Here is a 25,495-nt window from a genome sequence, read left to right as displayed (position 1 = left end):
AACCAAGGACTTCAAAAGTGGACAATTTCTTGCCAATTTATAAATATAAATATAACATATGACCGGATACACAAATTACAATCTTTCATCTTCTTTCGATTTGACTTTTAAAAGAGGGAGGAATGATAAAATAAGAGAAAAGCCAGGACTCGAAAGGATCAAAGGTAAATCATCGATCGCGACAAATTACAAATTTAATCCCCTTTTTAATGCTTCAAAGGAGTAAGAAGAAGCACCTTTCTCCAAAAACTCGACGCAATCCCACGAGATCTTGGGCCAGGTATCGTTCTCATGCTGCTCAATCCGGGAAATTTTGCGAGGCTTCAGGAAATTAAGATAATTAGGCAGCCAGTGTAAACGAGGCAACTTGGACCGTATTAATTTCCTCCTTCTCCTCCTCCATCGAGCACGAGGATGGGATTTTAACGCGTTACGTCGATCGATACGAATTCAATACACGAAGCAACAGCTCATTCACAGCTCATCCCCTCTCAAAGTTCATCTCATTCGGCCAGATACTCGCGACCCGGTTGGGGCAAAATAAAATAAAACCGTTGAAAATTTCCATTCGATTTCCAACTTAATCGTATCTCGGCCACGCTGAAACAATGTCGGACATTGTGCCAAGATCAAAACGAGTATAATGCCAACTTTAGAATTTACCTTCCCCCGATTCTCGTTCTTCGCTCTATTGTACGATACATGCGAGTTAACGAGACAATGCTTCTCAAGTTGTTCTCTCTCTCAAGTTGAATGTATAAGCGATTTCTACGTTTTCCTAAAATCAGGGGGGTCAGACGCTTCGAAATCGTTATTTTTTCTTTTTTTTGATCGAGAGGATTTTTGATTCTTTAAAGTCGATTTTATCTTATCCGATGCATCTAGTGTTTTCGCTCTTCGATTTCGATGATCTTGAAATTTGTAACATATTTGTCGAGGAATGAAAGAAATCGCGCATAAACGAAAAATCCGTATGGAGAATAGGCGTAGCGAGATATTCGGGAGGGAAAAAGTCTGTTTCCGCATAATTTTTTTCCATCCGTTTCCACAAGAACTCTTCGTTAAATAGATAACAAAATTGCAAGGGGAGTTGCATACGAAGCTTTCGCGATATTTTACGCGCGGCGTACGGTAAAACTTCCGTGAAACATATAATCGTTGAAACGAGAAACGTCTAGAATAAGATATAAAAAAAAAAAAAAAAGGAAGCAACATCGATTTTTCTACAATCTTTATGTATTGTATACACATTCCTCGTGCAATATTTCTTTAAAATACGCTGTTTTTCGCATAATTTGTCGTCTAACTCGTAAAAACTCGTGTATACGTAACAAAATTTCAAGATTAAAAAAAAAAAAAAATTGTCGTCGTTGTTGCACCAAAAATTCCGAAGAAATTTCATCTCGAGGGCTATTTCTCTTTCTCGAAACACACGACCAGTATATCAAAAAGAAAAGAAAAAAAAATCCTCCACCAACACATCTCGAAGAACTTTCACCGGCCCATTTGCATCCCAAGGAGGAGCGAGCAAAGTTTTTCTTCGTGAAAAATTCCGTCCCCACGACTCCGGAAATCATCGTTAAATCGTTAATGCAACGAAGGATCAACGCAATAAATCGTTCGATATCGATGGATTCATGAATAAAACGAAACAAGACACTTGATCTATTAAAAAGTTCCGTCGAGCCTCCAACGTTGGAGCAACGATATGTAACTACATTTATGTTTTTTCCTTTTTCCTTTCCTTCTTTTCTTTTCCTTCATTTATAGCTTCGTTTCGATCGTACGAAGCTTAAGCGGCGCTGATTGCCAAAAGGAAAGAAAAGGAGACCTCCTCCTCTCTCTCTCTCTAAATATTTCAAGACGGGGGGGAAGAAATGGCGAATAAAAGTATATATCGGATTTATTACCGTTTCGAATGTAATCGGCAGTTATTGCGATTCCTGGCTCCTGGTATCCGAGTTTATCTCGGCAATTTCGCCCGCCGGAACTTTACGACGAGGTCATGGAACCACCCCCGGATTTATGGGGATCAACCGATCCTGTTATTTAAAAGCGTTTTCTTACCCACGCCACGTGCCTTTTTTCCCTCGTTCATTTATTAATAAAATACGAGTCCATTAGTGGAATATTTTTCTGAAATTTAACTTATTTAATACAAGCTTAACGTAAGAAGTATGCGTAAAAATTCGTGATCCACGGGAATGATCACGGGAATAATAAAATACATAAATCCAGCAACGATAGAAATAAAGATTAAAAATTGTTTAGTCGACATTCTGCGCGTTATCGTTCGAGATCCAATCTCGTTACGTCCTCTGATATATTCAATAAGGGTAGGAAATATTTTCGTTGAAATTTAGGAAAGAACGGGGAAGCCAAGTTGTCCTTTCCCCCCTTGTCGTTCGATCAACTTTTTCCTCCGAAATTTAATCTCGAGAGGTCGTCGACTGTGGCCGGATGAGGGCACCGTTTGTCGGTCGTGGAACATCCGTCCCTTGGAACAGACGGCGGCCAGAAGGACGCGCGTTTGCTTAAACAGGCCGAAATGAAAGTTTATCGAAGCGTCCCGTCTGTCGGCTTGTTCTTAAATAAATTTGCTCTCCTTTCTCTCTCTCGATCCCTCATTTTTCCTCTTCCATTGTCCTCTTTTCACCCCTCTTTCTAGAAGAATCGTAACTATTTCCTTCGATCCTCCGTGAAAAGAGGTGTCGATCCGTTTTTTGGTATAATAAATCACGTTCAGGTAGCACGATCGTGGAAAGTTTAACCGGAGGAGGCAAGGAATGATTTTTGATTCTTCTTCTCTGTCTTAATAACTGTCAGAATTTCGTGGATATCGAGAGAAAAGAGCAACATGTTTCGAAACATTCGTTGCATTTACGGAAAGAAGTGGAAAGAAATCTCGAGGAGAACGAGAGAGAGAGAGAGAGAGAGTAAATCCATGACAAAACAGATTGGCCAAACAGATTCCCTTCCAATGTTGATTCAAGTTCATCCATTAGAACCACGATATCCTTAACAGCGTGAAGCTGTTCGTAATGCGATTCCAGTCAGTGTCCACGACGTAACTCGGTTTAATGGGAGCGTCTCTACGTGCACTTCACACAACGGAAGTTCAATGTACACAACACGCACACCGGCATTCCCTGGTCGTCGATGATTAATCACGTCGAGCTATTGGCCTTGTCCGCTTCCAATTAACATGTTATAATTATGTATTATAAAAATTCGTCGTGTTGTATAAAATAAAAAATAAAAGGAAAATAACGCGAGGTTTTTTATTTTCTTTAAATCGAAGTCGTTTTCCTCTCTCCTCTCTCTCTCTCTCTCTTTCTTTTTCTTCTTTACGCCGGACAAATAAGAGCGGAACGGGCTTGCCTCTCTCACCACTTTTGCCGCTCCCGTTGGGACGGTTTCCTTTCGAAAAAGCAAGGGGATGCCGCTTCCTCGAACAATAAAATTCCCGATCAAATATCCTTTTCACTTTCTCGTCCAAACAATTAGTTATCGATTTCTCTTAAATATTTATCAAATAATATTGCCGCTCTTGGATTAGACAGGGGAGCTGGATCCCTGGCTATAAACTTAAAAATTTATCCCCTGTATCGAGATATTTATATAATTTTATTTATATACTTGGAAATTTTATCCAAGGATAAAATAACGTTCGAGTTGGTTTGTAACGTTTAATAACGATAAAAATTTTATTATCCCCTTTTATTATCCCAAGCTCGTACAAATCCACCCATTTATCAAGTTCAATGATAACTTTCTCGTTAAATACTTTCGCTATTTCACTCTGGAATTACGATCCATTAATCTACTTATCTCCAAATGAGGCACGGTCGAAAAACCGTCGAAAACGCTGATCAAATTTTTCTCCCCCTTTCATCTCAAAACGAGATTCATTCTCCCCACTGTGTATCTTCATCGAAATCGGTGCACTCTCGAATTCCTGCAAATTTCCAGAATTGGATTCCCCGTTTTTATCGTATTCCTCGACTCGATCCATTGCGCACCACGATTGGTTCGACGTGTGCGCGAAAAAAATCCGATAATTGTCTGTAATTGGCACGCGTTCCGTTGGAATCATCGTCCACGATATATTGTATAATCAGGCAGAAACATCCGCGAGAAGACCTCATTTGCTTGCTTTACCTCGTCTTCTGAATTTCGTTCCCAGAGATTTGAGCGAACACGCACAACACGTTTGAAGCTCGAATCCAGTTTGCCAGGAGGCGATAAGCGAATAAGGGGTTGAACGAAGTAAGTTCGAGCAAAGCAGCACACGGCGTTTTTCTTTTTTAAAGAGAACGACGATACAGGAATTTGAATAATTTGAATGGAATTTATGTTATGTTGTAAAATATTTTTTCTCTCGCGGTGAGAGTTCAACTTTTTAAAATTATTATTATCAGTAATGGAAATTTGGATGGTTTTTCTCGATCTCTTGTGTGTCTAGGGAAAAGGAAAATTTGAGAAATTCGTTAAGAAGAATTCTCACTGTAGTAGTCAATTGTAGGGAAAGAATTATGAATATTTTAATTTCAATCTTTTTTATTTTGAAGGAAACGAGAAGGAGAAGTTTGGAAACGTTTTCGAAAATAGTGAAGGATTTCAATTCGTCGTATACCCGATTTTAAATTTCAACGATCATTTGTACCTGCCTGTAAAACAACACAGATTTAACAAATGCTTCCTTTATCTCGTTATACAATTTTCTATCGTAAATGAAACGTCAGACGTTCACCAGATATTACATGAAATGTCTCTTTAGCGTGTCTTTTGTAACAGCATAATATTGAGAATTCCTTAAATGCATTTTGAATTGTTATGAAATCGCAATATGGATCAACAATATATATACATTTCCTGTGGATTAACAAGCACGATTGTTCGTTTACACGGAAAATTTCTTCCACTTTCCTCTTCCCCATTTTCCACAAAATAGAACGACACGATTCTACTTATACTCCAAGCTTTCTTATTACCTCGCGTGTTCCCCCAACGAACAATAAAAACATTCTTCACAAACAATCTCAACCGATATTGTGCATCGATGTGCATAATTTTCATAGTTTATCACGAATCCAATTTTTTCCTCTTCGTGTTGCGCTGCAATCGGAATAAAATTAAATGTCAACGAAAGAAAGAAATCCCGGATTATTGCTTCATTTTTGCATATCGGATTCTGTTACTTCGCTCGACCAGATATTCGTAAATCGCCTCTTCTTTCCAAACATTCTCACACGCCTGTTATTATCCACAATTTCCCAACAGTCGATCCTCATCACACCTCCCTCCATCCTTTCGCGAGCAAAAGAGGAAACTTTCGTTCGCTCGAAGGGATAAATGGCGCGAGGAAGCTTGCCTCGGTCGTTAAGTCGTTCCCAATGGCGCGACTGCGAATCCTTGGGGCCACGATTATCCGTCCACGGAATACGTGACCGAGATAAGAGATAACGAACTGCCGGTCGGCCGTTCCAAGGACGGCCACGCGCTCCTCCAAGCGGTTACCGTTTCCATCACCATTTGCATAGACGCCACTCGGTCTGCGAGCAAGGATCGCCCACAATCGGGCTATTATCGTTTGTATTCATGCCCGAATCCTTAGGGGAGTGGCGTTAAATCACCAAGCGGCGATGACGATTCAGTCGTGAGCCTGATTTATTCTTGGAAAAGGGAGCATCTTGAACGTAATCTCATATATATATACACAGTGAAATAAGTGCTTGCAAAGAATAATTAAACGCGATTTCAGGATGTTATAAATACGATGTTAATTGTTCATTCGATGAACTAAAATATAATATATAATATAAGTATAATCCATTCGACCATTTCCACAGCCATTCCTTGGGAAAGGGACGATCTTGGACTCGATTTCTTTGAGAAACTGCTGCTCATGACCCAAATTGGGCCACCGCGCGGATTTAATTGTCATATCGATTTTCAAATTAAGTGGATCAAGGGGGGAGGAGGCGATCCAGTTAAAAATGTCCGCAATCGAAAAACCGTTCGCTGCTAATTCGAGACGAGAGTTCGTTTTAAAGCGGGGCATCCCATCCCCGGAATTTTCGTCGTGACGTCCTGTTTTCCCTCCGCGCGTTTCCATTCGTCGAAAACTCCTGAACACGTAGAAAAATTTTCGCGAGTTCAAGCGATACTTTAATTAATTCCGATTTTTCGTTTCGGACGACTTGGTGCTCCAGGGACGATGGAATGTAGGACACCGAGAGTATACACAATAACGCGAGATATATTTGTTCTCTCTCTCTCTCTCTCTGTCTTTCCGGCTTTTTCAGGGAATTCAAAAATTCGAGGAATCACCACTTTCGTCGTTACATCTTCTCTCGTCACTTGTGTTGAGAGATCTTAAGGAAGGGTTACTTTAGACAGACTGCTAGGTCCAGGGAGAGTTAAAATTGACGAGGAACAAGGGCGAGAAGCATAGAAAGATGATTAGACTTTTTGAATCCGATATAATTTGTTATTTAAAGCATTGATAGTGATTTAAAACTGCCGCTGTGAAATTGGCTTCGCAACAACTTTCGCCCAGTGACTTTAGTTAACGGCCGGAAGTTTTCTCCCCTTACTTCGATGCAATTTTGTTGTTCCTCTTGTAATTCCTTTTGCAAATCGCAGCACCAATAACCGAAACACGTTTCTTCGATTGCAATTAATTCCTGGCTGCAACAAGAATGCAATCCGACAATCCTTTCAATTTTGATTTTGAATTTCGAAGAGGTGATAATTTTTTTAATTCTGATCAGGAAACGAAGCGAGAATACAGAATTACAACAATTTTTATGGAAGACTTATCTCATTTTCCTGAAAATAAGGTTCATATAACTCGTTACTGTTTTTCCTCACTTAGAACATCCGTGAGATCCAATTTCAACTTTTCTTATATCTTTTCCCGAGTTCACGTTTCCCCCGTGTTTTTCACTTATATATATATATATATAGAATAACGTAATAAGATTCTGCACAGTTAGATGTTGATCGCGTTACGGTTGATGACGAGAGTAATTCCTTCGAAACATTTCTCCGCTCGACGAGTTGAAACAGATTGGAATTTTCAACACGATTAAAATCCACGGGCTGCTAATAAGTGTTAATTATCATTTTAATCTCGTCTCTTACGACGAGCACAAACGCCAATCATCTTCCCTGACGACATTTATTAATTTTCCAAGAAAGATAGACAGCACAAGTTTAATCCTTTCCCCGTTAATGACGTCGATTTAATCTTCTTGTAGTGCGCGTTTCGCAATATTCTTCCAACGTATTCCATAAATTTTCACATTGGTTCGAATCGTGGAAACGATGAAACATTCATACGGATAACGTAACGAGAAAGATTTATCGCGCCTTATAATTCAAATATTCAATTAACCATACAAATATATCACGTTACGTGTTAAACGTCACAAATGAAACTTCGACTTCTCGTATGAAGAACACGGGAATCGATATTAACAATTTTATCGTCGACAACTTGCTCAGGAAGTGAGGAAAGCCATGGCATTGAAGTCACTTTTTGATTTATCCCGATATCTCGATCCGTTGTCGAGATACAAGGACTCGAAATCCTTCACAGCGCGAAAATTATGAATGGACTCGTGACCTATATTTTTTCCGCGTACTACGCTTTTTCTAGGAATCGCGGGAGTTTGGGATAGGTCGGCGAGGCGAGGCGCGAGCGAGAGATCCGAATAAACAACGAGGAAGGAGATGGTAAACGATTAAAAATTACCTTTTCCTTTACACGACGATATCTCGGCAACCGGAAGTCGTGTCGGGATAAACGAAAAAGGGTTTCAAAGGGCAAGGTTCCCCGCTTCTAACGGCCTTCCGTTCGTTGACCGGAAGCCGCTATCTTCCGAGTTACAACGGCTCAAAGTTTTCCTAATTTTAATAGAGTTTAAAAATTATCCTTCACTTTAAACGACGATATCTCGGCAACCGGAAATCGTATCGAGACAAATAAAAAAAGGTTTCAAAGAGCAAGCTTCCCTCTTTCTAACGATCTTCCATTCGTCGACCGGAAGCAACTATTTTCCGAGTTGTAGCGTTTCAAAGTTTTCGTAATTTTAATAGGATTTAATCGGGTTTGAAGTAAATGATCTTTCTAAAAATTACTCTCTCTCTCTCTTTCTCGGAAAGTTCTCCGATTCTATTGATCTTCTATCCATTGGGAATCATTGTGATTCAAACTTTTTCTAATTTGAATATATTTTAAATTACGCGATAAGTATGTTCGTTTCTGGAAGAATATCGTTTACAACGGTCGTATTAATGGTAGAAATTCTAAATTTACAAAGTTTTTTGATTAAAGTAAATTGATCTTCCTTTCTAAATCGATATAAAATTTCATTCATATAAAAATATGTATTTTCACGAAAACCACAATTTAATTATTGTTGCAATAACTTGTTCTACGTTTTCATTATCTCTAACGTTATATTTCTCGGTTAAATGATCACGATTAAGTTATACCATCAGTTTGTAATGAAGTTTAACGAGTAATAATAAGAGATATTCACACGATTTTATTCGAAACTCTTTTTACAATTCATGGTATTCGTGTCGTGTACGTAACAATGAGAATGGGAATAGTAGAACAAAAAAAAAAAAAAAGAAAAAGAAAAAAAGAAATATTCCTTCGTCGAGAACTTCTTTTTACGTGTTCTATGAAGAATGATGGAACTGTACAACACGTACACATACAACGGAGCCGCTTTCAAAATTAAAACGCGTTTGTGAAGTATCGTAATATGTTCTTCTTTGGAGCAGAATTTTACAGGAACCGCGTAATATTTTCGCGATCCTTGGTGCTGCGCTCATTTTCTCGATGTTTTTCTAGGACAATTATTTCGGCAGGGTATGAGATAATTTCACGGCGTGTTTATTCTGAACAACTTTGTTCAGAAAATTCTAAAAATGGAGTGGATGTTCTCCGAGTCGAAAGAAAGGAATCGATCTTCAAACATTCTTTCTATTTTATTTATCGATTTCAACTTCTAACTTCTTCAAAAAAAGTTCTCTCCGTTAAACTCGATTGAAAAATAAACAAAAACTTATCCAAAATATAATAAATGAAATTATTCTCTTTAAAAAAAAAAAAAAAAAACAAAAAAGAAATCTTCAGAATGCAAACACGTTTGGGAATAAAATTCTGGCCCAGAACTCAGAAGTCTAGAAGAAACGTACTTTGTTGTTTCCTCGACCGTGCAATAATTATCGCAACCAAAAACAAAAGGACGAAATTGATGAATCGATAGAGCACGTTCGAAACTAACACGGAAACGCACACGTCAACACGCGGGTAACGAAACTCCAAAATTGCAGTTCGCATCGATTGGGGCCACGTTACAAGCCACGTTAACGCAGGTCGAAAAACGAGCAATAAATAAAAGATGTTTCGGTTATCGATCCCGAGCGATGACTAGCTCGTTGCACAGCTTGCGATCAGAGAAAGATCGTTAGAAACGATAACGCGGCTGAGCCACGCCGCGAGAATTGTTCCAATAGCTTTATTCGATCGATCGAAATGTTTGAATTCGTTTTTTCGTTCGAGAGCCTTCGCCTAAAATTCTTGCAGGCGAATTCTGCTGGTGTAGAAACGGCTGTTCGACGATAAATCAGAAAAGGAATTAGGTGGAATGAATTTCGCAACAACGTAGTTTGAATCAAAATGGTTTCGGTTCAAACTTTGGTTAAATCTTTTTCTCGATTTCGTCGCTTGTTTCTGGACAAAATCGACGTAATCGTTCCAGACGTATTTATTTATATACTTCTTTAGGGAGATTCAATTTTCAGTCGCTTCATGCTCGACGGGAAGCAATTTTATCGAGGGAAGAATTAACTTTTGCGATGGTTCTTTTCAGTTGTGCACCGAACGCGGAGTTTCGAAAAAATCGATCGATGGGGAAACGTTTGTTGCGCTGGCGATCGTCGCGTGGACGCCATCAATTTACAGGAAATTCTTGCACCACGGTCGGCTATTATTCCGTCGATGTTCACACACCGCAATCCCCGTAAGCGGATTCGACGATCGCCGCTTACTGAATACACGATATTCGACTCCCTTCCCTTCGCTTCTCTGTTTCTGTTTCTATGTTTCCGTGTCGCGTGTTTACCCGTCGATTCTCAAGAACGTGGACATTCGCTCCTCGATGTAATAATAATAATAATAATAATAATAATAATAAACACCAACCTCTCCTCCTTCTTTTCCCAATTTTTCCATTCCCACGTGATTTCCATCTCCTCGTTTTCAAATTTGAAGAGAGGATAAATATCGTTTTCTACCTTCTTCTTCTTCTTCTTCTTCTTTTTTTTTTTTTTAAGAGAATGAGAAGTTCTTGCAAGATCTTCAATCTTGCATTATCTAATAATCTCGTTTTTTAATTCAACACAAATAAGTGTTACTCTTTCGTTCTCGTTACGATTCAATTAGAAATTATACTTAAAAAGATAGAATTCGAAGCAATAATAATTTATTCGTCTCTTGCGATATTCGTTCAAAATTAGAGACACGTTTTACGAAAGATGACAAATAATTAGTCTCTTTTCCTTGTTTCCCGAAATTTCGAATGGAGGAGGGCCGAGTCGAAAAGAAAGAGGACCACCCCTCGATCGATCGGTTTTTCACGGCCACCACGAAACGAAGTTAATCCGTCGAATTAGTTTTTCATAATCCACTCGGCCAAGCTTTCTATTATGAGACGAGATGAGATTCCAGCCCCGCGGCACGACTACTGCACAGTATATAATTACGCCGGCGACGATTACTCCCTCCTCCTCCCCCCCTCCCTCCTGTTTAATCCTAGACCGAACCCTTTCGCCTCGAGCAACTCGTTCGCAACACGGGACGATTCTGTCCAGGCCTATCCCTCGGGATTGTCTCTCTTCCCAACCAACTCCAACGTACTTTAGCACGCGATTCGAACAGTTGAGGTATTCGTTGCGAGTTTTGGGTTTTGGCGTCTTGCAAGGACGTGTAATTTCGAGATTTTTCGCGTGGAAAACTTGGATGTAATCATGTAATGTAACATGTTTATCTTCGTTTCAATTTTTTTTGAATTAAATTATATATAAATTATACGTCCGTTTTAATTATTGGGATGAAATGGAGGATCAGAGGGTTCGGATGTGATTAGAGATGTAATCGATATTTCGTGTACATCGTACGTGAAATTTGGCGGTCCAGATGATTTGTCTGTCTGTTCGAATTCGAATGTTTTGGATATAAATATGATATATTTCCTTGAAAACGTGAGGTTAAGGTAAAATAGGTGATTCAATGCGAACGCGCAAAATTTGAGTAGCCATGAATCTAAACGAACGAAGTAAGATGTATTTGTGAACGATTTATGGAAATATTTAACTATGGGCTATTTAAATATTTAATCCATGTACGTTTCGAGAAATAACTCAAGACTGGACGAAACAACGGAGCAAGTTATTTTTTTAACGAAACGAGGTTTACGAAATTGGATGTGTCTCGTTATTGAAATATCTTTTATCGAAAGATAAAAAGCCATATAAAATTTGTGCACTGAATGGAACGGTTACGAGAATTCATCATTTCTCTCGAGCGAGCAGTAATCAACTAATAACGCTAAGAAGTTGAAGGTGCATCACGTGTATTTGTGTAAAAAATAATCTCGACGAAGTTTGAATAATGCAAGAGAAGAGGACGACCTTATCCACGAATTATCGATCAATCTTATTAGGGGATATATACTCGTGAAACTTGCATCCATCCGTTATAGAATCGGTAAAGTTGAAGTATGTGCATGCATTAACATGCTGACATTTTCTCTCTATCTCTCGAAACAAATTATACGAATATTCTAAATAAAATGAAGAATATTGTATTGTCTCTTCAATACAATCGTCAACTCGGATCAAGCAAACGAGATTAAATACTTTTTTAATTCTCCTTAATACTTGCAATTCCAAAAATGATCCAATGTATATTTTACGTATCGATGCTTCTGTTATTAAAAAAAAAAAAAAAAAAAAAAAAAAATCCTATAACTATATCAGTGAGATGTAGAATAATGGAAATTTCGGCCATACTTTCGTTAAAATCGTGAAACGATCCTTTACTTTTCGTTTCCATCGTTTCCTTGCTTCTCAAAATGCCGCCCATCGAAAATTCTCGTATTTCTGCAACCCTCGCGCTCGATAACAACTCGTGCTTTCTCGTTTCACACGTTTCACGGTCCACCGGTCGCAGGGCCAGCTAATGTCCAAGTCTTTTACTGTTTAATAGCCGGTTGACTACACAGGGCTCTTTATCACCCGTGTTACACTCCATTTTATCAGTTAGCCGGTTGAACTTTAGCCGACACCTTATTTAAGACGCTAGACTGCGCACACCCGTGCACCTCGTTTTGTAATTAGCATTGCCTTAAGGGAAAGCGATAATTCCCCCTCCCCCCCTCCCCTCCCTCCGTTAACGAGCAGAGGGTTTCTTTTCCGGATACCCGGATGCAGATTTTAGACCCAAGCTTTATTTAAAACATGGGATCATAATGTGAAACGAAACGTGAATCAACAACACGTTCGAGTAACATATTCGATCGAAACTTTAGGGATCGATAATGAATCTGAAAAAGGAAAAAAAATTTTTTCGCCGCGTAATGTTTGCTTGCGATTCAACCAAACAGGAATCAAATTAAGCCTGACGAATACGATTATTATTATACATATTTATAAGCTTCGTGGAATCGATTTATCGCATCGATATTGATATTGATCGTTGTTCTATCGATCTCGAATTTTCGTATAAACGTAAAAATTTTCGTATCGCATCGCGTGTTTTAAGAATTGTTCAAATTGTGAAAGAGTTACATTAATACAACGATCATAGAGGAAATTCTAGATGGATTTCTCCAACTTTCCCTAAGTCTTTCCCATGTTTTTTCAAGATTATTGACCGGATAATAAAACGAGGGAGGGGAGGAAGGGGCGAGTTCCTTGAACACCAGTTGCACGACATAAAACTTTTCCTATAAATAAAACGGCGTAATCGATCGCTGTGTATATTTAACGGCTGGTTTAATGGCCTGGAAAACCGGAGGGTGGGGGGGAGGGAGGGGGAGGCGGGAGGTGTCGTTAACTTTAAAGCTAATTGACCGGGATTTTTTACGTTTCGCGCGGAACCGTGTTTAACGGCACGAGGAAACGGCGGTGATGGCCAGATTTGGCACCTTTTCGGCTTTAACCTGGATAACGCAGGCTTTGCAACAATCCTGCAAATATCCTTTATTAGGCAAATTTTTATTATCCATTTTGTACGCGACAAGAAAGAATTGCCATTTGTACAGAGATTGTTTCGAATCAAATTTACGTGAGAAAATAAATCGTAGAATTTGTTCATGATTTTAAATATTTTTCAAATGTATAATGTAATGTGAGCAAGATAGGTAAGCATAATATTATCAAAATTATTAACCGTTAAAGGAAATCAAAAGGTAACAGTACAGTACGTTGTTGTTGCAATATTTGTATCTCGAGTTTATACTGATGAGATATTGCATTCAACTGTGATAAATTCGTATTTCACGTTGTATTTATTTCATCAGTATATGTCAGAACATTCGACGTTCCTTTCTCATTTCCATCCATCCACTTTCTTTTCCTCCTTTAATTTGAGAGTTTGATCAGTGCTGTTCAAAAGGTCAAATTCCAGACATCGAAACAGATATAGAGCCTTTATTATACGTCTTAGATCGTTCGTTCGACTCTATCTGACTCTGACGTTCACGCAAACATTTGGAATAAGATTCGTTTCTTCTGAAATTTCGATCGGATTAGGTATGCAGTCCCTCAAACTTATCCATTTAGATGATTGGGGGATGGATTCGGAATTACCGATTCTCTGCATCTAGAGCACGTGAAACGTGAGTTACGAGTTCTCTTACGTGTGCACTTAAGCGAAACAGAAGGGGAGTTTTCTTCCCGATGACCGATGAATCCCCGAGGAGACATATCCCCGCGAAGTGGAGGGAGCGCGCCGTGGAGAATGTGTTACGACCTGGCATAACTCGAATTTTTTATTTCTTATTTTTTTTTAAATCAACGATTTTGAATTGTTGAAGAATCGGGAGGAAAAAAGAATTTCGAAAATTTTAAGAAATTTCCTTCCTCCACGATTTATTATCTTATTTTTACTCGACTCGAGCCGGCTTTTTAAATTTAAAGGGAATAAGAGGAGAAGCGAACTTCGAGGAGTAAATCGTCCATCTTCCCCATCGAGTTGAACTCGAATTATTAAATTCGAGGAAGACATCTTTCAAGTTTTGGATTTGAAAAATAAAAATCCTCTTAGAGATCAAAGATTAAATTGGACGCGAAATAGAATGAAATTTCGCTTTCTCCACAGAGGAAAAAGAATCAACTTTGACAAAATAACTAGAATCACCGAAGATCCTCTAATTTCTTAATTGCACCTTTATGATTAATATAAATCAATCTTCCAAAGCTGCTCGATTATCCGTCGCTTGAAAATCGCGCCAGAACCCTTCCTCTCAGAATTCGGTTTTTCTTGTTGTCAGGAACGCGTGCTCCTTCACGCTTGCTCCCTTCCCATCGTCTTTCGATTTAAGTAACGATCCTCGAGGCCGGCCGATTTATTAGAGCGCGTCGGCGAAAAGACGAGAGGGTATTGGCAGGATAAATTGAATTGAATTCAGGAAGGAAAGTTGAAACAACGGGCTCGTGTCGAGGCATATGATTACCCTTCGAAACATACTTTTCACGTTAAGGAACACGTCATTAAGGAACAGAGTATCCCGCCTATATTTGAACGATTTCTTAATGTGCTTTAAGTTCTCGTAATCGAGACAACTCGTTTTTTTAGTTTAGTCATTTAAGAAACGCTTTTACCACTCGTATTTATATTTAAGAAGGTTAGATTTAAGAAGACCAACTCACGAATGAAAACATTTTTCTGGGAGTACATTACAAGTTAACTTTTAGTAAAAAAAATTTGAAAAATAAAATATATGTAAATATACACACACATTTCAGCAGGAACTAAAAGAAAACGTTGTAATAAATGAATATAATGCTAATGTAAATATATATATTTATAAAAATGTAGGATAGCGATATACGAGTGCAAAGGGTTAATATAATAACGATTCTGTTAAATGGGCAACAAGCTTCGAAAAGCAACAAAGTTTCAAAAATTGTGAAGATCAGAGTTCCAAGTTTAGAGCAGAAATATCTACTCGCGCCGTCAAGAATTTGTCACTCTCGTTCGTTTCAACTCTCGGCTAATTAATAGAACGAATTATAATATGAATGTTCTTGTCGAACAAGCTGGTGGAGAGAGAGAGAGAGAGAGAAAAAATGCTCGAAGCGGTTAATTCGTCGAATAGACTGAGCTTAATTAAAAGCTACCTCTCGAGGTCGAATGTTCAACCGTCGTGCCTCCGCTTTCGTTTGCTCTTGCTCAAAGAACAAGTGCGTTCTTCAATGCAACGTTCGCTCGAATTGTTCTACTCTCTTCGTTCCCCCTCCCCTTTTTCTCCTATAGATTATACACGCGTGTGTTTCGTCGATTCGAGAAAGGGATTTCCTCCCCCAGAAGTGCCTTTGTCGACGAGCCACGACAAGGCCTCGTCGCTTAATCTTTCCGCTTCCGTGTGTCCGAATCACGCCTCTATTGATCTGGTCGCGCCGTTAACGAGGCCGAAAGGAAACGTGATTTCGAGAGAAAGGGGAGAGAAGGCTCGTTTCTTCCCTTCACCCCACAAATATTATATATATATATATCGTCGATAACATTGTTGTATTTGGAGAAATGATTTTTCGATGATTTTTGTACGGGAATCAATCGACGAAATCGTGTCTCGAATCCTTGTCTCTGCTCCATCGAATCGTAATTAAAATCTCCGTGATTTCTGCAGAAATCTTCCCTATGAGAGTTGATTCTGATGAACGTTTGACGGTGAATCGTTTATTGAAAACATTTGTTTGTACGCATCAACGTGCGTTGATTTGTCACAACGATACGAGGAACGCAACAATAACGGAGGAACTCTTTCGAATTGGTGAAAATAACGTTGGTAACAACGGGCGAAACGTTGGAATTTATTCTCGTTACGGTTTCGATTTTGATGCAAATTCAAACTCTGTGTTCCTCCTTCCTCCGCTTTTAAACACGAGTCCATTCCAAGATTGAACTCCCCATTGGGGTAGGTGGGATGCGAATGAATGAAACTGAAAATCGAAGGGCGGCGTGTAACTCCGTTTTTTCCCCGTTTAAACGAGAAAGATATGGGGCCGCCTGTTACCCTGGAGGGAGCTGAAACTGGATCAACTCGTAGACGAGATATTCTATTAAAAATTTCTTGCGAGATGGCCGCGCGCGGCCATCTTTCTTTCACCAGTTCGTTCCTTTTCTTTTCCCTCTTTACTCCTTTCCCGTTACGGCTGCTTTTGTGCGAGAAATGGACTGTAACTCACCGGTATCGCGGTACCCGTTTAAATAATTTCCTCCACAAAATGTTCGACCATTCTTCCGCCTTTTTTTAATTTATAACCGATCCTTTGTGAGACACTCCTTCCTCTTTCTCCTAATCCGAATCAATAGAAATTTTTATAGATGAGGATAACGTAACATAATTTTGGAAATACGTCGTTACAAATAAATTTTATCAATCACAAATCAGAAGCTCTAATTTATTAACATCTGTTACTCGCGAAATACTGGAATTGAAACTTAAAACTCTCTCACTTTCGCGCGTTTAACTATTCCTTTTGCCCGAGCGAAACTTTAGGACAAATATATGCGCGGCGATTTAAAAACAACGGAGCTGATCGATCCATCGTGATCATCGGCCGGCCGATGAGGTAACGAATTTCGGTAATTAAGCGGGCGTAATTGTTCCGATTGATTGGCAATCGGAATTAAACAACCGCGCGCGTAAACAGCGGATCCGATGGAACGAGTCGTTCGAAACTGTATCGCGAGAAAAAGAATTCTCTTCTCAAAATATCGCGAAACGTCTCTGCTCGTCACGTGTCAAAACGTCTCTCGTCGTTCGAGCGAGCGTGGAACCGATCGATACCACTGCTTTTTTTCGAGTCTCGTACTCGGAAAAAATACGATAAAATTGGAGAGATGGGCGGGATTCGATTGAATTAACGATTGAAAATCTCGGGGGAGGGTGGATGGAGGGAGGCTGATGACGATGAGAACTGGCCAATCTTTAATGCGCATAAAGTTTGACGACAAACGTGGAAATACAACGGGCTGCGTTTGAACGAGAGAGTTAATCACTGGAGGATCTTCTCGTTACATACTCGTGGAATTGGATTAATTGGTACGTTGTGATACGATACGAAAGTTCGAGAGAGGGGGAGAAAGTAGTAAAGTAAATTTCTCAAACGAATCTGTTTTAATTGCTCTTAAAACTTGTCGTTGAAAAAAATATGAGAGAGGAAAGGGGGGGGGGAAGAATTGTGAAAGGATTGTATTGCGAGGAAAACATTTTTCAAAGGCGCGAGGTCATTAAAAGTTTTCCGTGGGGGAAAAGAAGGGGCGGAAGGAAGCGGGCCGATAACTTCTCGTTCATCGAACGTGGAAAACTCGAATAACGAGTGACAGAAGTTCAAAAGGGGCAGGAAATCGGTGACTTCTCCAAGGAATAAGCGTCACGATTGAATGATTCGGGCGGGGAACTGTCGCTCGCGCTGATTTATTGCTGCTACGTGAAACAGAAACGCATGATGCAAAATCGGGGAATCCTGCGATTCATATATAAAAATATTCGCGATCATTTGTTAAGAAGAAAAATTTTGCTCGTCGTGTTATTAGAAGAAATTTCGTCCAAACGCTTGAACATGGAATAACAAGTGGGAATAATTTAAAAGAAAAGAAGAAATAAAACTGGTAATCATTTAACAATATATAAATTTTCAAAATTATTTTCAGACGATATGTTGCCGAATTCTTCAATCGAATCATCCCCAAGATTTCATCGTATTCCCCCAAGAAACTCTCTGGAAATTTATACATGTGACGAATTAAGCAATGAATGTTGACTGTTACAAAACGTGGCGATCAGAGACGAACAGAATAAACAAAATAAATACACGATTACATTATTAATATATAATATGCTTCTCGTAATCGAAATATCTCATGAAATATATCATAATCGAATGTAGTTTAGTTTCATTTCGAATGAAGGAATAGGTTGTTTTGTAACAATGGTACACATGGTAAATCCACGTATATGGATTTGAAATATGGAATAGGTGGGACGTGTTTACGATGTTTTCCCGATTTAGTCGTTTCAACCGATTTCCTGGGTCGCGAAGAATCGGGAGAATGGATAAAGATTGACTCGATTTAGGAGATATTGATGTATACGCCTTTGTGAAAGTGGAACTGAAAACTACCACTCTTGGAAAATATATACCGTTGGGTATGTATGTATGGCTGGTGGTTTTCCCCTCTGAAATCGGTTCACCCAATAATTTATGGGCTGTTGAATGTTGAAGAATCTGGAAACCGGGATGCATCGTTTAAATTCTTTCCCCTCGATAAATATAATATAATATAACATCTGTTGATTTATTCTTGGATTACACGTTTTACGTGTTTTAATCGCTGGAGCAATTATCTTAGATTAGAAAAAAAGGAAAGAAATGAAAAAAAGTCTCCTTCATTTCGTACGAGATAAAAATTCTTCTCTCTATTCGTATTTCATTAGATTACGAAGGAATGAATTTTTTTCACGGGAGAAAAATACATGTCATTCTTTTTAAATCTGGACAATCACCTCGGAATTAAAATAAGTTGCAAAAAAGAGTTTTTCGCAAGGTCATGATTTTTATAAAAATCTATACATATATAATTTTTCCTCTGAAAAGTAGGAATAGTTATTTCAATAAATAAATTGTATTTCCTTTTTCAAAAAAAAAAAAAAAAATTACGAAACTCTCTCGATAAATTCCAACAAAATGTTATCCGGTATTTTTTTTTTTATAAATTCAATAATCGTTAAATAAATTTGATTCGTCTATTTCTCTCGTTCCCCTCCTTTCTCTGTCGAGTTTTTGAGTGAATCATAATCGAACAATCGAGTTTTGAATTATCAAGATCAAAGGAAAAAAAAGCATTGGATCCATCGACAAGTACGAATGATTAAACAGCGACTATCTACCTTCGATTTTTCAAGGACTACTTGTCTCCTGTTTTGTAACGTCAACGGGCGATAATTCGATAAAACAGACCGTCGGAACATCGGACACAAGTTTCGATCCTTGGTAAAATTCGATCTTTTCAAAGGTTTTTCTCCTTTCTCACCTCGGGATCCACTCACCTCGGTCGTGGAATTTGGAGCGCTTGTAGCGAATACAGAACGAAATTCACACCGTTTTCTATTCTATTCCTGGAAGGTTACCCGAATAAAACATCCCTTTTATTTATCTATCAATTTGTGGGAAAAAGTATTTAACAAAATATAAAAAAACGACCGATTGTTTGTAACAGTTGTTGAAATTAAACGAATAGAGCAATTGCAATGATTATAATTGGAAAATATCTTTGTTTCTCATCGAGGATAATCTAGAATAGAATCTTACAATAATTTAACTATTCAAGAAGAATCTATAATGAAAAATTCATACATTAAATCTAAATATAAAATACTTAGAAGAAATAGACTACCTTCATGACTAATCGTACGTGGAAAATATAATTATTTCTTTTTTAGAATTTAGAATTCATTACAATATACTAGTTGCAACATTTCACAAGATATAGTCATCTCTACATACATCTCTTCTTAAAAAAGAATTTATCATATTATTAAATTGCTTTGTGAAATAAATTTCATATCCACTCTTTTCGAATCGATTGATGTATGTTGAAAGAAATTTTTCCAAGCAAAATTTAGAATGGGATGGACGAAAAAAGAGTGCTCGAATAAAATTGCTCTTTCAACTTTCGACAAACGATATTTTTCATCGTTATGACGGAATACACGGAATGTAGAAATGTAGAAATCGCAAATCTGTCTTTTATTCGCGAATTAATGTATCAGTATTCGTTGATTTCGTTCGTGTCATGTAAAAAGGAATATCGATATTAATATCTCGTAAACAAGAGTCCAATGTCGGTCCAATGTGTATTTATTATAGTCATATTCGAGAACGATCAATCGTTTTTTTTTTTTTCATCTGTCAGTTAATCAATAAAGAAAGGAACTGGAAACTCGATAGGCTCGTGTAACAGTCTTTATTCCATTAATGTTCCTCGAACGTTTCATAATTTCTATCATTCTTACAACATTTCCTCCTCTCCAACTATTTCAGAAAAATGAAACAACGAAAGAACGAACCTCTGTCCATCCATAATTTTTATTTGCTTTATTTTAAAGGAGTGAAATTTTTTCCTCTCGAAATTGTAATCCATTCAAAAAAATTGCAATTTCGATGTATCTCCGTTTTTCAAACGTTTCAATTGCAAGAAATTCTAATTCTAATTATTCCATTACGAATGGAAATAAAAATCTATATCTCGTGTAATAAAATCTCTTGCAAAGCGATACTCGGCAAAGAAGAATCATTTTTATAACACAAATTCGAGTTTCGTATCGATCCAATATCAATCCAATAATACGTATATATCATATATCGATATTCGATATCGATATTCAAAGCGAGGACACGTTACTTCCGTATCCATCTTGATGAACAATCGCAAATCCCTCACGTTTCTGGTACACAACTGTACGCAAACGCTAGCACACGTTCCGGAAACACGGGGGATCTTACATGGCGTATATAACAACATGACAGCGTATTTTTCAATTAGCGTTACAGAGGAGTTCATTTCGATTTAATTCCCCCGTCGTCGAAGGATTAAAAAAATTAGTTAGAGCGAGGAACGAATGAAGCGGAATAGGAGGGGAGGAAAATGTCGATCGGATGATTACTAAGATATAAGGAGGAGGAGAACTCTGTTTCCAACAGAGTTTTTATCATTCGAGAAACAGTGGAAAATCTTAGTCGAGACGTAAATACGACGTAATCTTCTTAGTTTAATTATTCGGAATCCATTTGGAAAGTTGAAAGAAATACAAGTTTGATCATTGTGTTAAAATATATAAAATATATATATAGCAATTCGTTTATATTTATATCTTTCCTTATTACGTGTTCAATTCATAATGTGAAATTGTAAAGAATTAACACACGATAGAATAATCGATGCGAGAGAATCATAATATTTTTGTGGAACACGATGATGTAATGGTATTGTAAAAAAAGTTCTGCAACTTCTTTATGGATCCATAGTGATCCATAGTTTAGAATAGATCCATATTCAAACATGTTACAAACTACTTTTACAAAATAATCATAATCAGTCATACACACGTATAACACACGTGTACTTCTATTTCATTAATTTCATTACTGTTAATTTTCATTTATAACATCACGCGATCGTTCGTGCCTAGAAACCTTATTTCGCTTCTAAAAAAAAAAAAGAAAAAAAGAAAACGTTTTTATAATAGCAATTCCGGTATACGGAGGAGGATAATCACGATCCGGTGGACCCCCAACCGTAAATAAAGTAGCCACACACGTGTACTATTATTACTATTATTATCATTATATTATTATATTGCAAGAAATTTCCGCGTTCACGAAATTTGCATATTATCGTTGAATTTGCCAAGCTTTAATGTGATTTACAGTTTAAACCTTGCCACCGACATCTGGAATAGTTGCGCGAGATAACACGTAGATATATAAGCGTTTATCGACCCCCTCTCTTCCTCATACAAGCCTAATTACAGCGGGGTGAACTTTCTGCAAACTCGGCGAGAGAAAGAGATAAAAAAGAAGAGGAGAGGAAGAAATAGATGAGTAAAAACATGGGCGGTACGAGAGATGCACATGGCTAAGATTCTTCTTGCCGAGCGTAACAAAAGAGTCGGTGCACCGCATCGAGGGAGCGTGGGTTGCTCCGTTTGCTCGGTGCAACAAGTCGGATTAACAGCTGTTCCTGGTGGCGTGTACCGTTCCACGTACTGTTCATGGTGGCTCGATTTGGCCGCGGTCCAATTTCGTTTTACGAGCCGTTTTACCGAACTTGGCCATCGCGCCCGTGTTGGATGCCGCCAGATAAGAAACGCCACGCGAGAATAACTCGATCTGTTTAGATCTTTAAACATGCGTTCTAGGAACACGCGTCGGTTTCTGAAATTTAGTTAGACAATTCGAGGCTATGTTACGCGGCGAGGTGGAAGGAGGAAGCGAAGTATTGTCAACACGTTTCGAGGGACATCGGTGTCCGTAAGAGATTTATTTTGCGACGTTTAGGTTTTAAAAATTGTTTCAAAAAGAAAGGAAGAAGTTGTTAGAACTTCTGTTGTTGGATCAGGAAGTTATTATGTTAATGTTAACGTGTTCGTGTTACGAAACATGGATCGTGAAAATGAAAAATGCATGCGAGTTAAACATTGATTATACGCGTAATAATTGGTTGACGATCAGATTGCAATGGAACATTACGATTCCAATGAAAGGCTGTTGTAAAATCGGGTTGCAATCGTAAATGTTTTCCCGATCGTAAATGTGATCGAAATTTTCTGTTTCATTCTAATAGACGAAAGAGTAAAAAAAAAAAAAAAAAAAAAAAAATGGAAAGAAATAGAAGGGAAAATAACGTATTTAATAAACTGCTTATTAAATAAGATAAGCAATCTACTAATTCAATTTACTTTACAATTGTAATTTATCTGTTAAATTGCATTAACGTATTCGATTAATATCTAAACCGGCAGAATCTAAATATATATTTAAATATATATTTATTCAAAATCATCCCCTTTGTGTAATTTATGAATATTCTAAATGCACGAAAATCTCTCTTAACTCTAACATCCTTCATGTTCTAGAGTAGAAAAGTGGCAAAATAAATATTTGTGAAGATATGATCGTGACAAAATCGAATGGATGGCAAATAGAAATGTATAGAAACAGTGCATACACTTACCTCAGGGACGTAGGCAGAGCTTCGTGAGGTGAAAAATTTCGGAACGAGGTTTGAGACATGCACAGCAGTTGCTGTTAAGGACCCGTTCAGGTCCTCGTTGCGTTACCTCTTCTTTCTTTTCCCACGAGTCCCGTATCCTTGGTCCTTTTCTTCCCTCACTTCGAGTGTGGAACTTCACTCTCTTAAACACCCACGAGACGAAGCGGCATCGACTTTGCGAGCGGCGATCCTTTGTCTTCGCCCTCCAGTTTAACCGGAAGAGGCGAAATCACTCCTGTACCGAACGACGCTGTCGATTTCTCAGACACGATTCTCAGCCACCTGTGACGATCTCTTTGTTACCGTTCCCGCGAAGCACACGTCTCTCTCTCTCTCTCTCTCTCATTGATCTTGTGACATGAACCACGCGATTATCCACAGCACGAGGCTGCGACCGAGACAAATCACCGAGCAGCAGAGAAGCGACGCCGGTGCGAAGCGCTGACTGAACCACTGGCAAACCACCGAGGGGTGGTCCGTATCGTGCGGAGGTCCCTCTACGCTCTCCTTCCTCCCTCTCCCCTCTCCCAGCCGCCCAACCTCCCTCCCACCCATCTCGCCCCTTCCACTCTGTTTCCCTTAGTATTTCTGTTCTGCTCTGTTCATTTCTTTTCCAACCCCTTTCCATGTTCTCTATTCTTCCTTCCACTTTAATCGTGATACGTTGTTATCCCTTGTTCCTCCTCGCTATCTTGCTTTAAATTAGCCCTTTCGAAAGTAAATCCCTCGCCAGATATTTCTTCCTCTCTCTCTCTCTCTCTCTCTCTCTCTCTCTCTCTCTCTCTCTCTCACGCTTTCCATCCATCCTCTTTCCTGTTGCTCTTACTCCTGTCTCTATCCTTTCTATCGTCAACTTCTTCGTTGCTGCCCCATCTTCCTCTTATTCTTATCTCTTTTCTATTCTACCAAATGGTAACTTTCATCCATTTGTTACGCCGTCTGTGTAACGGGATATATGCACGTTACAGAAAGAGACACAGGCCGTAATGATCCCACGATCTTGCGCGCTACCATCAGATGCAACACCAATTCTCCTGCTACATCAGGGCAGGTTCAGGTTAGACTGTTGCATACTTGATGCGGGTAAATATTATCTTTTTGTTGGTATCAAATGTTTTTATTTTGTATTGTTGGCTCTTTTTTTTTAATTATAACTACATTTGTACATATATATATATATGTAGTAGTATGAAATTTTATAGAACATATTTGATAGAAATTAATATTGAATTTTATATTATTGTAAATATTATTGTATTGTCTTTTTTCTTTTTTAATTTTTATCGTTAATATAAATATTTATTTATCACGCATTTCTTTATAAATTTGCTTTCAATTGTCGTAATAAGCGATTTATAATCAAATAATTCAATAAGGATAACTTTTCCAATCATCGTTTCATTTAATCAATTATTATTTATTATATATATTACGAAACAACGTTACGAATATTTTACATTTAAATTGAAAATTCTTTTTAATACGAATAATATTTGTTATTCCAAGCTATTAATTAGATTTTTTATTTTATTGTATTATTTAAATTCATTTATTATTAATTATTTATAAGATATTTCTTCAAGTAAAAGTTTTTGATATTTGTATTATAGTTATCAGAATTGATAAAAACAATTTATATTTGATTGATAAATCGATAAATTGTTTTTTGTTTCAATAGAATATATTTACTTATAAATTTCTAAATTTAATTTTTAATAAATTTGATACGCATTTCATTTGGGAACACAAAAATTCGAATGTATATTTTTCATTTATTTCTTTTCTTTGCTTAAATGTGTTGTTTGAATTTTGAGTTATCTCTTCTGAGCTCTTTTAAAATATTTATTAAATATATTTATAGTTAAATATATTCAATCATAATATAAATATATTATGTATATGCAATCTATTAAAATGCTTTTATGCTAAATTTTTTTTTTTAAAATAATGCTTTTATAAATAAATGCAATATAAAAAAAAAACATCGTAAATATATTTTTTTAAGATTTAAATAAATTGATAACATAATACAAACTTTAAATTTATAATAATAAATAAAAGTTGTAATTTTTTGTATTATTTTTTAAAAAATAATATATATATTATATAAGTAATTAATCTGTTAACGAAAATCCAACAAATTAAAATTTTATACAATCGATGTTATTAGATTTAGTTTTTAATGCAATAGAGTTTTGTTTGTTCCAATATTTTATATTAATTATAGAAATGCATAACAATATTTACAAAATAATTTTCAATATTGTTTTTATATGTTATATATAATTGAAACTTATTCATATATATATGAATATATGAAATTATTTAATATATCATTATAATTTAATTACACTTACTACATTTTTAATTTTTGGTTTCTTGATAAAATGATTTAAAACCATTATA

The 25,495-nt window shown here is 37.3% G+C and overlaps 1 protein-coding gene across 1 annotated transcript in view; it reads right to left on the bottom strand.

Annotated features, from left to right (window-relative positions):
- LOC100872197 (dexamethasone-induced Ras-related protein 1) overlaps positions 1–23,552 on the bottom strand; it is a 49,065-nt gene extending 25,513 nt beyond the window's left edge. The window contains exon 1 of the mRNA XM_012491885.3: positions 23,051–23,552. The gene's annotated coding sequence lies outside the window, so the exon portion shown is untranslated. The remainder of the gene's footprint in view (positions 1–23,050) is intronic.
- Positions 23,553–25,495: the final 1,943 nt, after the last annotated feature.

This window comes from Apis florea, unplaced genomic scaffold (assembly GCF_048593485.1).
Source record: "Apis florea isolate Af1SG1 unplaced genomic scaffold, ASM4859348v1 contig_3496_pilon, whole genome shotgun sequence".
In the NCBI taxonomy this organism is placed as follows: Eukaryota; Metazoa; Arthropoda; class Insecta; order Hymenoptera; family Apidae; genus Apis; species Apis florea.
The sequence above is the reverse complement of the archived record's forward strand: the minus strand, read 5'-3'. Positions and strand labels throughout refer to the sequence as shown.